The sequence below is a fragment of the Tribolium castaneum genome, chromosome 11, assembly GCF_031307605.1.
Source record: "Tribolium castaneum strain GA2 chromosome 11, icTriCast1.1, whole genome shotgun sequence".
Classification (NCBI taxonomy): Eukaryota; Metazoa; Arthropoda; class Insecta; order Coleoptera; family Tenebrionidae; genus Tribolium; species Tribolium castaneum.
In genome coordinates this window covers 3,593,775-3,602,202 of record NC_087404.1, presented here as the reverse complement: position 1 = coordinate 3,602,202, position 8,428 = coordinate 3,593,775, and the positions used below count along the sequence as shown (strand labels likewise).

The window sequence follows — 8,428 nt, the reverse complement described above, 5'->3', positions numbered from 1 at the left end:
AACTCAACCCCCTATGATAATATCGCAGGACATCATTGACGCTTTATCGGAGCCTTGGGTTGAGGTGGAAAACGTTATCAATGGTAACGTTGAACATCCCCCTCAACCCAATTCACCGATTATTGAGGAAAATGATGTTCTGCCAGAGAGATTGGTGGTGGTAGAGGCCGAAAATAACATCATTCGGTCACCATCACCACCACCGTCACCCATGATATTATCACAGGGCGTCAATGACATACAACAACCATCTGGATCCGAGGTTGATGTGGAACTTAACATCATCACACCACCACTCCCTCAGCCTCCTGCAATGTTCGATCCGATGAGTATTATTACTCAAAATGTCATTGACGCACTGGCAGAGCCGTGGGTTGAAGAGAGGAGGCAGGGTGAAGAGATGGATGTTGAAAATGACATCATTCAACCCTCTCAATTGTCACCCATTCTAGGGCAAATAAATAATAGAGTTGAGAATAGGGTGGAGGGTGGAGACGTTGATGTCGAAAACGAAGACAATGACGACGACGACAACATCATTCCACCCACTCCCCCTCACTCACGATCAAGGAGGAGTCGGCGCCCTAGAAAGCCTCGTAGACGTGCGCGAAAGTCCCCATTAATATTAATTACTAATAATTATAATATTAATATTAATATTAATGATGTTAATATTAATTTTTAATATTAATAAATCCTATTTCCGTCCTACACTCATATCAAGTACATTTAATTCGGACGCGATTTTCCAAATTTTAACATCATACTACCTACAACACGATGGCAAGCATGCTGCTCCTCCTCGAGGTCTTGCTGGATACCTATCTTTGAACACAAAAAAAATATATATTTATATAGTATAAATAAAAGTCTTTCAAAGATAGTAACAGAAGGCAGCAAATTTATAATTAAACTTTATTAGTAACCTGTTTAATTTATTATTTCATATTTTCATAAGAAAATGCATCACTGTGAAAACTGTAATAAACAATTTACAACCCGTCAATCACGACTACGCCATGAAAAGCTCTATTGTCAAGTGGTCAAAAAACAGGAAAATGGAGGACCGGCCGCCAAAAAACAGAAAATATGTCATTCAACTGGTAAGTTTTAACTAATAGGTACTCTATTTTCAATTATTTTTCTTTTCTAGCTAGCAACAATTATATGTGCGTTACATGTAATCAAGAAATTGCTCCAAAGCTTATTACGGCTCATGAGAGAAGTAGACAGCATAGAAATAATTGTCAAAGTACTCCCTTGGAGGATGGGGTGTTTGCACTCAGCAGTGCATTTAAATCACGCATCGCTTCATATAGGATTTGTGATGAGGGCGATTATATCGATTTAAATGAATTTATGGATAAAATTCACAATAAATTACTTGGACTTATTGTTTCACAAATTGAAAAATTTAGTACAATCAAAATTAATTTGGAATTATTTGGATTGTATACCATTGAGTCAAAAAATATATTTGATGTAAAATCTTTCAATACTACTAACAGAATTGTCACTTTAGGCACGAATATTAGGAATATGTTGCATGACTTTCAAGAAGTTATTAGTCAAAAAATGATGGATTTTTTGGAACGAGATTCAGGTAGTTATATATTGTAAAAATCTATATAATACAATTATTTTTTTGCTTCTGTGTTTTAGGCTGGACACTTGTGAAAATTTTACATTTAGAATTAAATGTAAACTATTACAATCCATTGAAAGCTTCATCGTATATCCCACTACCGCCAAGCGTGAAAATGAAGAGGGCAATAGTTAATGTTCAAAATCAGGATATTCATTGTTTTGGTTGGAGTGTCGTAGCAGCAGTGTGTCTACCTATGGGACCAGAACATTTACCCAGTTCATATCCACATTGGTCGACACTTTTTAATTTCCAAGGTATTGAATTTCCTGTAAAACTGGATAGTATTGCAAAATTTGAAAGTCAAAATAATGTCTCTCTTAATGTTTACGGACTTGAATTACTTTATGTAAACAATAAGGTAAAATTTGAAATTGTGGGACCATTATATTTTACAAACTTTAAGAAACCGGTACACATAAATTTATTATTGTTGAGTGATAACGATGGTAATCAACATTACTGTACAATAACTAATTTGCCACGTTTAGTATCTTCCCAACTCTCAAAACATCATCATTCAAAATTTTTCTGTGATGGATGTCTACAATATTTCACAACCCAAGCTTTATTAGATAGACATTCTTCGACTGATTGTGGAAAACTTTATGCTAGAATCCCAAATAATGAATTAATAACAAATAGATTTGGTTATAATGTTCCCGCTAATGTATTAGAATTTCAAAATTATCATCATAAAATGACTATCCCATTTATTGTTTATGCTGATTTCGAATGTTTATTGAAACCTATGAGTACAGTTGCACCAAATCCAAATCAATCATTTTCGATAAAAACTTTTCTCCATCAACCATATTCATGTGCATATTACATTAAATGTTCATATAACGATCAATTATCTAAATTCCAAAGTTTTCGAGGACAGTCATCTGTGGTTGACTTTATTACAGCATTAGAAATAGATTTGATAGAGATTTATAAAAAGTATTTAAGTATTGTACAACCAATGCTTCCATTAACTATTCAAGAAGAGTTTGATTATCTTACAGCAACGGAATGTCATATTTGTCAAAAACCTTTTCAACAGAATGATATTAAAGTAAAAGATCACTGTCATTTAACGGGTCGTTATAGGTCCGCCGCGCACAGTAATTGTAACTTGAATTTTCAAATTCCAAATTTTATTCCGATAGTATTTCATAATTTAACAAATTATGATAGTCACTTATTCATTAAAGAGTTGGCCCTTGAAGAAAGTGAAATTAATATCCTTGGTAAAACTAAAGAGAAATATATTACATTTTCGAAAAAAATTTGTGTAGGCGAATATCTAAATTCAAACAATCGAATAGTCAAGGAGCACTTACACTTGCGTTTTATAGATAGTTTTCAGTTTTTGGCATGTTCATTAGAAAAACTGGCAGCAGCCTTGGATGATGCTCAATGTATGGAAGTAAAACGATACTTTCCCGTTGACAGAGAATTTCAGTTAATTAGACAGAAAGGGGTTTTTCCATATTCATTTATCGATGATTTTTCTAAATTAGATCTCACGGAATTACCACAAAAAATTGATTTTTACGATAAACTTCGCGATGAGCATATTTCTGAAGATGATTATCAACGAGCTAATACCGTATGGAATACATTCCATTGTCAGACTCTAGGCGAATATTCTGATCTCTATTTAAAAAGTGATATTTTACTATTAGCTGATGTCTTTGAGAATTTTCGAAACATGTGCCTTAAGCATTATGAACTTGATCCAGCACATTACGTGACAGCACCATCTCTTAGTTGGAATGCTATGCTTAAATTTACCCATGTAAAATTAGAATTATTGACTGATATAGATATGTTACATTTTTTCAAAAAAGGGATTCGTGGGGGAGTTAGTACATGTGTTAAACGAGCGGCTCAAGCAAATAATAAATTTCTTCCAAATTATGATCCTTCGAAACCGACATCATACATTTTATATCTCGATGCAACAAATCTCTATGGTTGGGCTATGAGTGAAGTACTCCCTTTAGGTGGATTTACTTGGTTAACGCAAGACGAAATTAATTCACTTAGTATTATGGATTTGACTGATACCACACCTGAAGGTTATGTCCTTGAAGTAGATATCTCTTATCCTTATCATTTACACAACTCTCATAATGATATGCCATTTCTACCTGAAAATTTAATTCCACCAAACGGAAAATGTGCGAAACTCATTCCAAATCTATGTGCTAAAACAAACTACATAATACACTATCGAAATTTAAAACAAGCTCTACAAAATGGACTAGAATTGACAAAAATTCATAGAGTACTAAAATTCAATCAATCGTCATGGCTCAAACCATATATTGATTTAAATACGAAATTACGAAATCAGACTAAAAATAAGTTTGAAAAAGATTTATTTAAACTCATGAATAATAGCGTGTATGGAAAAACCATGGAAAATGTCGATAATCGGGTAGATATTAAACTGGCTACACATTGGAAAAAAAACGGTCACAAGTATGGAGCAGAGACATGGATAGCCAAACCACAATTTAAAAATTGTTCTATTTTTACTGAAAATTTAGTTGCAATAGAAATGAATAAAGTTCAAGTAACGTATGATAAACCTATTTATGTAGGATTCAGTATATTGGAAATTTCAAAAACTTTAATGTATGACTTTTTTTATAATTTCCTTAAAGTTAAGTATGGAAATAATGTACAGCTTTTGTATACGGATACGGATTCATTAATTTTAGAAATTTATACGGAAAACGTATATAATGATATTAAACAGAATATCGATCGGTTTGATACTTCAAATTATCCCGAGAATAATATTCATGATATTCCTAAAACTGTGTCTATTATCGGTAAAATGAAAGATGAGTATGCTGGTGTACCAATTGTACTTCTTTATGGCACCGGTGTCAAAGCATATTGTGTGCAAACAGTGAATGATTTAATTAAAAAGGCTAAAGGTGTAAGTAAACATGTAATTGATAAATCTCTAACACTGTTACAATATCGGGCAATTGCAACAAATCCTTCATCTTCATCAGTTTTCTGTGTTATGAACGTTTTCAAATCTTATTTACATAATATGTATACCGAATTAAGGAATAAAATAGCACTGTCTAATTTCGATGATAAACGATACATTTTAGGTAATTCAATTGATACATTAGCCTGGGGACATTACGATATTGATAGAGATCGAAATTTAGATTCTCTAATTAGAGAATTGCAAAAATATGTGGAACCCACTGATTGAATTTTACCTTATTGTAGATATGTAACGATATGTAACCATTTATTTATACTACGTATTTATTATTATTATTATTATGTATTTATAATTGATGTAATGTGTAAAGTATTTTTATTTGTATTCTGTAAGTCAACAATGAAACTTGTGCAACAAAAAGATTTATTAAAAATTTCTAACCACGACTATTCAGTTTGTGTACCCTATCAACAGTTTCCTAAACATAATACTTTATTCAATAATAGTGTAAAAAGAGGACTAGTGGTTGGACGTTCTGGATGTGGAAAAACAAATGTGATATTAAGTCTCTTGCTGCATCCAAATGGATTACGCTTCACAGACATTTACTTATTTTCAAAAACCCTACAACAACCAAAATATCAATTTTTAAAATCGGTTCTGGCACCTCTCGATAAAGTCGGTTACTATGAATATGAAGATGGTGCCGAAATTCCTCCTCCTAAAGAAATCAAACCCTATTCCATAATAATATTTGATGATGTAGTCACTTGTAACCAAAATATAATACGTGATTATTTTTGCTTTGGTAGGCATTATAATATCGATTGTATATTTATTAGCCAAACGTATTCTTCCATTCAGAAACAATTAATTCGTGATAATGCTAATTTCATAATTATCTTTCCTCAGGATGTATTAAATTTAAAACATATTTTTAATGATCACGTTGGTACAGATATGTCATTTGAAACCTTTCAGAAAATGTGTTCACAGTGTTGGCAAAAACCGTATGGATTTGTTACTATTGATAAGGATGCTGAACAAGACAATGGGCGTTATCGTAACGGTTTTGATCAGTTCATTAAAATATAAATGTAAATGTTTGTCAAAGATTTATTTATTAGTCGACGATCGACATGGATAAACGTTTAGCTTTAGAGCTGGATAAGGCAAGACGACACGTTAAACAAAAAGTACGATCATTATCTTCACACATTGCAAGTTCGCAAAGACGTTTCGCAACCCATATTCAACCTCTAACTGATCCAATAAAAAGTTTAATTTCTGAAATTAAACATGAACGCGAAGTTGTCCCAAAACAGGAAAAAATATCAATTCATCATGAGATCAAGCAACCGGAGGCGAAGCGACTTTTTGAGTCAACGACTACAAGCCGTAGTACTACATCGCTCGATCCACGATTCGGTTTAATGCGACAACATGCGGCTGCTAGCACACCCAGAGAGGAGGGAGAATCACTCAGGAATGTGACCATTGGAAAGTTGCAAGAAACATTAATAAATTTGTCAAAAACCGATGCATTTCGCCATTTTCTTAAACAATGGACCGGTTTACCTCGACAGTACATTGAAGATATGATTATTGACACAGAAAACAAATTTGATCATCAATATGGTGTGAGACATGGAACCGAGGCAAATAAATTTTTTATTGGCAATTCTGAAATTGATTTCAAAGACGATCATGTAATCGTTCAAAATGTAGCTTATCCTGATACACCTGGATTGTATGAATTATTATTTAAAAAAAATCCAACTAATTATACTCAATCAGATTTAGAAACTTATCGAAATATTGTCATTCGAACCAATGCAGACAGAAAAAACTATAAACCAAATGCACAAATTCAGGGTAATGTAGGGAACAAATATAAAACAATTATTCGACATTTCTCGAGACAGCCACAACCGCTTCAGGAACACCGTGCATCTCAGTCGCCGCCATTTTACAGTGATACTGAAGAAAGCCTTGATGCAGATCAAGGTCAATCGACTCCTGTCCAGCAACGAAGCCGCAGTAGTAGTCTTTCAATTCTCGTACCACCAGCACGTAAACAGTATCCGCGACTTCGCAACATACCTGCAATACAACGATTGCAGACTCAAGGTCATGAACAATCAACTCCGACAAGTAGTATCCAACCAATATCAAAAAGAGTTAAGGGTGGTAGTATTCTTCGCACATTGGCTTTAACAGATAAAAATTTAGAATTTGTTCCCTACAAAAATCCCAACACACTCGTAAATAGACTACGTCTTTTATTATCATCGACAGTAGCTGGTAATAATAATCATATGAATGAAATCAATCGCATCATAACAGAATTGCGTGAATCGAAAATAATTCGTTAATAATTTAGAGACGACTTGTATATATTGCAAACACATTATATTTTATAGTTAGTATTTCTACATACTTTATTCATTCAATAGACAAGAATATGACATTAGATAAATTTGGTGAACACATTAGTGAACACAGAATTCGGACAACTTTACAACGTGTCAAATCTTTCTCATATACCACAATCTCACTCTTTGGGACACTGGATCCAGCTAAAAAACTTTTTGTATTATTTAATATTGGTACGAATTATATTTTCCCATTAAAAGAAGCAACGATTACGTCTGTAAATGGTAATCCATCGAGCGGGTGGATTGCATTAATTAATTCGAAACAAACTACGAATTTAATTGGTCAAATTTTACGTGAAGGTGACAAACTATCATTTAAATATGGACCCAAAACATCAGAAGCTAAACCGATATATATAGAAATAGTTTTAAAAGTACCAATCCACCATGAAGCGTAGTGATTTAAATATTAAGCGTCAAGTTGTTAATGAACTACATGCACCGGCGAGAGTGAACTTTAAAAGACGACGTGTGATAGTGAAAGGTTTAAATGATTTATTGCAACTCGATCTGGTTGAAATGATACCATATTCACGCGTCAATAAAGGCTTTAAGTATATCTTAATGGTTATCAATGTTTTTTCTAAATTTGTATGGGCTGTTCCATTAAAGAATAAGTCGGCTTTAAGTGTTGTAAATGCAATGAGTGAAATTTTAAAAACTCGACGTAACGTTCCTAAAAACATTCAAACAGATCTGGGAAAGGAGTTTTACAATAAACATTTTCAACAATTAATGAATAAATACAAAATTAATCACTACAGTTCTTATTCGAATTTAAAAAGTAGTGTTGTCGAGCGCGTGAATCGAACAATCAAGGGAATGATGTATAAAGAATTTTCGGTGCAAGGTCACTACAACTGGATAAACATTTTACCTGACATAATAAAAAAATACAATAATACCAGACATGGGACTACTGGTTTAAAACCGATTTCAATAAATAAGAAAAACGAACGCAAAGTTTTGGATCAAGTTTATAGTCATCTTAAAACAATGGACATTTATAAACCCAAATTTCAAGTTGGTGATTTTGTTCGAATTAGTAAACATCGACATCTTTTTAAGAAAGGGTACACCCCAAATTGGAGTAATGAAGTATTTACAGTTTCGAAGATTCAAAATACTAATCCTAGAACTTATTTGCTACAAGATGTTTCTGGAGAAACAATACGAGGAGGTTTCTACACTGAAGAATTACAAAAAGTTAAATATCCGAATGTATATCTCGTTGAGAAAGTTTTACGAAAGAAAGGTAACCGTTTATTCGTCAAGTGGAGTGGAATGGATAAAACTCATAACTCTTGGATTAATTCATCGGATATTACATAGATAATTATTATTATGAATTGTTTTTTTTAATAAAATAAACTAAAAGGA

The 8,428-nt window shown here is 32.8% G+C and overlaps 1 long non-coding RNA gene across 1 annotated transcript; it reads left to right on the top strand.

Moving 5' to 3' along the window:
- The first annotated feature begins 335 nt into the window (after positions 1-335).
- Positions 336-5,056, top strand: LOC135267301 (uncharacterized). The gene is made up of 2 exons (XR_010335722.1): positions 336-1,603; positions 1,663-5,056. It is a non-coding gene; the product is annotated as an uncharacterized LOC135267301 (long non-coding RNA).
- The last annotated feature ends 3,372 nt before the right edge of the window (positions 5,057-8,428 follow it).